Genomic DNA, 7053 nt, shown 5'->3' with positions numbered 1-7053 from the left:
GCCGAGACATGTCGAGAAGTGATGCGTTCTTCGTCGCAGGCTCGAGAGCAGAGCACGGCTCGCTCCACTCACCCGTCTCCGGTAAGGACACGTGTGCATAAGCAGCACATCCATCGTTGCTATGATCCAGGCCAACGAAGACCACCTGGAAGGGGCCCCTCATGACACGCACGGTGGTCGCAGCTGGTCGAGCTGCAGAGCACCGCGGCCCCATGGCTATCATACTCTTTGGGCGCCGGTAGCTTCATCCGGCTGCTCGTCATGGGGTTCCAAGCGACGAGTAGCAAGGGTAACATATTCTTGTTGCAAAGGAGAACACGGCCATGTCGGCAGTCCCACACGACGTGGTCCTTGTGCCAGCCAACCCAGTTATCGACGCCAGGAAGGCGCGCCCCGGTGGGGGCGAAGTGCGTGCCGGAGTCCGAGGAGCCGGAAGGAAGAAGCCCAGCATGGGGGGAGCGCCATGGAAGTCGCGGTAGCGACGGCGAAAGGCGGGTCTGGTGAGGAGGCCGAGCCAGAGCTTGCTGGCGAGGGAGGCGCGCACGAGCCATGCTGGCTCATCCGGCGGGAGGCGAAGGAAGATCTCTCGAGAAGCTCCTCCGGCAGCGTTGGTGCCGGTGCCTGCCTCGGGTGCGGCGGCGGCATGGTCGGTGGAGGCGGCGAGGGGTTCGGATGGGGAAATTTGGAGGTGATTGTCAGCATATGGCGCACGTCATGCGGTTCGGTTCGACCAGCTCCTCGTGGGAGTGACCGACAGGTGGGGCTCAGACCTGTTTCTGCTACTACATGCACATAAGCTACCTCTGTTCGTGTTGACTGCCAGCTTCGTCTTCGTTAATCTGAATCATGACAACGATATTACAGATCCCTTGCAGTATCTGTGCAGCGGCCAGTCATCCTCTTCTTCCATCAAGCTCAAACACTCCTCTTGGCTTTTTTTTTTTTTTTTGAAATTTCATCAGGAGGAGCACAAAGGCTCCCACCTGAATGTGTTGTTTTTCATTTCATTTAATCCTCTTCCACCTGTCAGAGACGTGTGTGGCGTGGCTGGAAACGCAGGTTTAATTTGCACTTCTGGGGACCGGGCGAGGATCCTCCTGCCTTTTTCCCTCTCTCGCGACCCACGCCGCCAGCGTGCACCTCCGTGACCCGCGCCTAGCTCTCCCTCCCCTCCTCTCCCATGCCGCCACCGGGCCTTGCCCGTGCGGTGCCGGCGGTGGCGGGCCGGACTTTACCCGCGGCTTGACGGAGGCGAGGGGGCCTCGGGACGGCGGCGGTGGACTCAGGCGGCGGCGGTCTGGCGCAGCGGTGTGGTTTCCGCGCTGGGGTGGTCGGAGTTGCGGCGGCGTCGCCGTTGGCGACGGCACGGCGCGGCCGGGGTGGTGGCGGCGGATCATACTCCGCCCGGATCTGGGCCAGTTCGGGCGGCGGGCCGTAGCTCCCCCTGACCGGCGGCGGTGCTCCTGGGTTCTGGTGGTGCTGGGGCAGTGGTGGCAGGGTGGCGGCGGCGCCATGGCCGGCTAGCAGCAGCTTGGCGGCGTGGGCGAGGCGGGCCTGGTTGTCCCGTGCTGCCATGTCCGGTCGGCTCCCGCGATTGCGGTGGAGGTAGTTCCCTCCCGCTATGCTATGGTGCTGCTTCCCACGGCCCTGCCATCTTCGGTCACCTCATCCTAGGCCCTGCGTCGAGGACCACCGGGGAGACAGCGAGGATGACGTCAAGATCGTGGTGGCGCGTGCTTGTGGGCGGTTGGTTGGGCGGAGCACTTCGGATGAACGGGGTGGTGGTGTTGGGGGTTGGAAGAAATCCTTGTTGGCTTTGCCGACGCCGTCGCGGTGACGCCCGAGGGCGCCGGCTTGCCTTCCTGGAGGGCGGCGGGTGTACCCCCTCGCCCAATCCCCTCCGTGGACCGGGGGAAACCCTAGGATTAGTCCGGACAGCAGCGGCGTCATCGTCGTCCTCCTTGTTGAAGGTGTTGCTTGGTACGCGGTAGTTCGGAGTGCTAGGAGTGTGGTAGGACTTCTCCGGGAGGCGCAGCGGTGGCGGGTTGTCCTCGTTCTTGTCGATCTGCCGGTGTTGGCATTCCTTTTCTTTTTCTTTTTTCTCTGTTGGTTCCTTTGGGCTTGGTTATGCTGCGGCCCCAACATGCTTGTTGTATCGTGGTTGCTATATTAATATAGCGGGGCGAAAGCCTATTTCGAAGAAGAATTTGCACTTCTATGTCATTGCTTCTTGAGCTCAATCCTTTTCTACAGGAACGAGTAAGCGGAACTGAATTCTGTGATTGGTCACTGAAGCTGTTCTAATGTCTTCACTGGAAGCTGTTATATGTCATTGTTCAGTAGCTGCCGAGCATCATCATCCGCTAATATCTGAATCCCGATGATTCTATACAAGCCTTGCAGTATCTGTGCAAGAACAAATCATCCATGAAGCACAAACACTCTCCCATGGATTGGAATATTACGAGGGACCTTAAATATTGTTCTCTAAACCTGGAACGTTTTGAGATAAATGGGTGAACCTGAAACTTGCAGTACTACGCCTAGATCTGATCTCTTATGTGCTTCATTGTCCTTTTGTCTTAATACGAAGCAATCTTGATTGGGCGCATTATTTGTTCAGCACTTGTAAACTGTAAAATTTCAATGAGGGGAAGAAACAATTGTAGGCATTGACTAATCTATGCTTGTTACGTCCCCAATTCTCGATAGTGTTGTCCGCTTGCTGCAGTAGTCGTAATTCAGAATTCCTTTTGGAACAAGATATTTGGTAAGCTTGAATATCTACTTCATAAACAAAGATTATGTAAATTAAATTATGTTTTGGTTGGCAGCTGTAGCTTCCCTGTTCTTGTTTGGTCTGCCACCACTACTTCTGGTACTTATGAAACTTGTTCATTGACTATCCAGGTTGTTCCTGTTAATCATTTTTGTTTCAGCATTAGTAGGGTGCATTTCCTCTTGGAACATTTGTTTCAGCCACATGAAAAAAGCATCGAACCACTCAAAACACATAAGGAGCAGGCCCTAGGTTTGACAATTAGATGTCACTAGATGCCTAATATCATCTTATTATCTTCGGCAACCAAGACAAAACAAATTGTACCAAAACACATTATGCTGCAAAATAGTGACATAATCCATGAAAGGACCCTTGAAGCTTGCAACTTGGGCTTTAAATTTGTTGAATTTTTTTCAAAATTGGGGAGCCCCAGCCTTTGCATCTTTTAATTTGTTGATGAGAATGCCCTCCAGCCTATAAGCATATTCAACCATCCATATGTTGTCAACGAGCCACATCAGCAGCTCTCACCATTTCTGCACACATAGATTATGGATCAGAAAAAATGAGATGATATGGAACTAAATGAAATTTCTAAATTATGTAGGAATGAGCAGAATTAGGTGCCATTTGAATTTTACATAGTGCATAAAGTTTTCTCAAACAAAAAATATGTCACAACTAATAGAAGCATCAAATTAAACTTTCAATCTGGTTAGACATCTACTAGCATTTTAGTTGTTCCACTGGTTAAACACAAATCATATACAAGTACTTAAGAGTTAGTATTAGCTCACAAAACAATAGAGATATGGGTATATACCTTGTGGATTGTAGAAACACGTGTAGGGGATCAAAGCATTGAAATTTGCTTTCTTCCATATCTTCTTCCAGCCTAGTGTCTTGAGATTAATCTCGTAAATGCCAAGTTGCGTGGACACGAAAATGATATCACCACCCTCAACAGATCCAATCACCCTCCAAAAATCCGGGGAATTTTTAACGGGCGGAGCATCTTTGAGACTAATGACTGTACGCCGAGTCCATGCCGCAACTCCATCCGAACCCATATGTCTTGACCACGTGTAGAGGGTTAGCCTCTTCCAGCGAGCAAACCCCAAACTACCATCCTCCCGCGCCATAAGCATAGAGTCGCCATAATGGCGAGACGCGGCCTTCGGAACATCGAAAAGTGACAGGCAGTTGGAGGTCAGGTCGTATCTTAGAATGTGTTGCCAGACGGTGCCTTCGTAAACTTCATGTCTTGATTCGTGTTCATATCCGAGCAGGAAGTGAACTGCGTTTTGGGTTAGGATAGGGGGGTTTGGCTGGATGAACCCGACGGGGTCGATAGGAAGGGCGTTGCATGGCTGGCTCCACTGACCAGGATGAGAATCAGAGCGGGGCGGCTTGCTGCAGTCGCTCGTCTCTGGCAAGGACACGCATGCTTGTGCGACAAAGGAGCAACGATCATTATTGTGAAGGGAGAAGAAGACCACTCGAGAGGGGCCCTTATGACAGGCGTGGTGGTCACAGCCGCCGACGGCGCAGAGCACCGCCGCACCAAGATGGCCATCTTCATTACCCACCACCATGCCCATGCAGCCGTGCTCTTGCAGCTTCCTCAGGTGGCTTGTCATGGGGTCCCAAACGGCGAGTTGCGTGGGTGCTGCATTCTTTTTCTTGAGGAGAACGCGGCCGTGGCGGCAGTCCAGCACAGCGTATTCCCTATGTAACGAGCCATCGTCGTCGGGGATGCGCGGACGGAATTTCGTGGTGGAGACGAAAGGTGGGATGGGGTATCCTACCTCCGGTAACGGGGTATCCCAGGGATTGGATATGAGGGCACCTAGCGTGGGGGGAGCTCCATGGAACTCGCTGTAGCGACCATGGAAACGAGGGCTGGAGAGGAGGCCGAGCCAAAGCTTGCTTACGAGTGAGGCGCGGACGATCGACGCGGGCTCGTCCGGCGGAAGTCGGAGCAAGATCTCCTCGACGACTTCTTCGGGCTGCGCCCGTGCCGGCGGTAGCATGGTCGCAAGAGGCTAGGGTTTCGTGTGGATGCCAGGGTTCCGTGACCGTGCGTGCTATGCCTCCCTCTTTGGTTCGGCTAAACCAGCTAGTTTTTTTTTTGAGGGAAACATTAAACTTTATTGATCAAATTGTAGAGTACGACGTGTAGGACCGGTTCCGATTTTGTTTTCTCCTCTCCAAATATGGAGGGATTGCTAAGTGCATGTATTATGGAAAATATATTTTAATATGTTAAAAAATCTGAAAAAATCAGGGTCTACATCCAGACATACTATAGTGGTACACAAAAATTTGTGGGGGAAACGACATTTTTCTAGGCTCCGTAAAAATAACAAATAAATATCTCGTGGGAAGCTATTTTTAGAGCACTGAAAGTTGTCTTTTTTACACAAGTTGTAAAAAATGTCCTTCTTTCCCGAAAATTTGTGTGCAGACATAGAATATGCGGGTGTACAGCTAGAAAAAAAATTCAGTTTTTTTAAACATATTTAGCAGTAGTATGATAATTTCATTAAACAGTTTTTTATCCTATGGGGTTGGTATCAAAGAAAAAATCCATAGTTTCCTTTTAGTATGTTGTCCAACAAAGAACAACATCACTTTACTATTTTTTTGTTACAAACCAAATACAGTTGCTTATTGATACAGAATATGTTTTTATTCCTTAGAATATTTTAAATCTAAGATTTATCTCTCAACTATATATGATGTGTATTTTGTGGTTCCTCTAGTCTGAAGGCTCTAAAGATTTTGATATGTTATCCCACTCAAATTTGTACCAACAAAAATAAAATAAAATAAAGGGAGAACAAGAAGGTTTATACAGATATATAAAACATATAATATTCTCGAATACAATGAATTTTTGTTTTATTTACAAAAACCTTTAATTTTTGTAAATATTTTTAACATTCATGTTATGTGTTTTCCTAGTTCTTCATTTTACTTCAAATGTTCCATTTAAAATAAACAGTGGCTTGTAAGAAATAAATGAAATAATTAAATATCTTATTTGTAAATTTACACTAGCTAAATCACACAATAAGGTATGTCTTGGAGTTTTTGAGATGTATGTCTTATACAGTTAGATTTTGCATGGCTATCAGAATTTGACAGTAGTGACGCAAGCCATGATCCACCTAACCCATCTATGATCAAAGCCACTTTTCAGAAGCAAGCCTTCAAGGAAAGACCAGTCAACCCTGTCGTAAGCCTTAGACAAGTCAAGTTTGTAAGCACAGAAGGACTCATCCGGTTTCTTGTTTCTTTGGATGGCGTGGAAGCACTCAAAAGCAACCATGGCATTGTCAGAGATTAGTCTGCCGGGAATGAATGCACTTTGAGTCTCACCGATGAGGTTCTGTAGGAACGGTCTTAACCTGTTCACGAGGCACTTGGATATAACCTTGTAAACCACATTGCACAGGGAAATAGGACGGTAGTCTTTCAGATCTGAAGCATCATCAGATTTGGGAATAAGAACTATCTTCGTCATGTTTATCTCCTCAGGGAGAATACTGATACGTCCAATTTGCATCACTATTTTATATCATAATTTGCTGTTATTCATTGATATATTTCATATTGAGACACAATACTTATGTTATTTCATCTATTTTGCATGTTTCATGATTATTTGGAGATTGAGCACCGGAGCCAGGATTCTGCTGGAAAAAGCACCGTCAGGATGCGATATTTCGGAAGACCAAGCTGTGGAAGGAAGTTTTACGAGAAAATCCTATTTTTCCGGATGACGGAGGAAGCCGGAAGGGGGAGCCAGCTGGACCCGGGGTGGGCCCACACCATAGGGTGGCGCGGCCCATGGCCCGGCCGCGCCACCATGTGGTGTGGGGCCCCCTCGGCCTCTTTCGCCTCCTTTTCTTCGCGAAACCCTTCGTCCCGAAGACCTAAGCCACGAGAGGAATCCTCACGAAGGGTTACGGCCGCCTCGCGGGGCGGAGAACACCCAGAGAGAAAAGAGCTCTCCGGCGGGCAGGAATCCGCCGGGGAAATTCCCTCCCGGAGGGGGAAATCGACGCCATCGTCACCGCCATCGAGATGGACATCATCTCCATCACCATCATCATCATCATCTCCACCATCATCACCGCCATCTCCTCCGCAGCACCTCGTCACCGCTGTAGCAATTTGGGTTTGATCTTGATTGTTTGATAGGGGAAACTCTCCCGGTACTGATTTCTACTTGTTGTTTATGCTATTGAGTGAAACCATTGAAC

The sequence above is a fragment of the Lolium rigidum genome, chromosome 3 (assembly GCF_022539505.1).
Source record: "Lolium rigidum isolate FL_2022 chromosome 3, APGP_CSIRO_Lrig_0.1, whole genome shotgun sequence".
NCBI lineage: Eukaryota > Viridiplantae > Streptophyta > Magnoliopsida > Poales > Poaceae > Lolium > Lolium rigidum.
Note: the sequence above shows the minus strand (reverse complement) of the source record.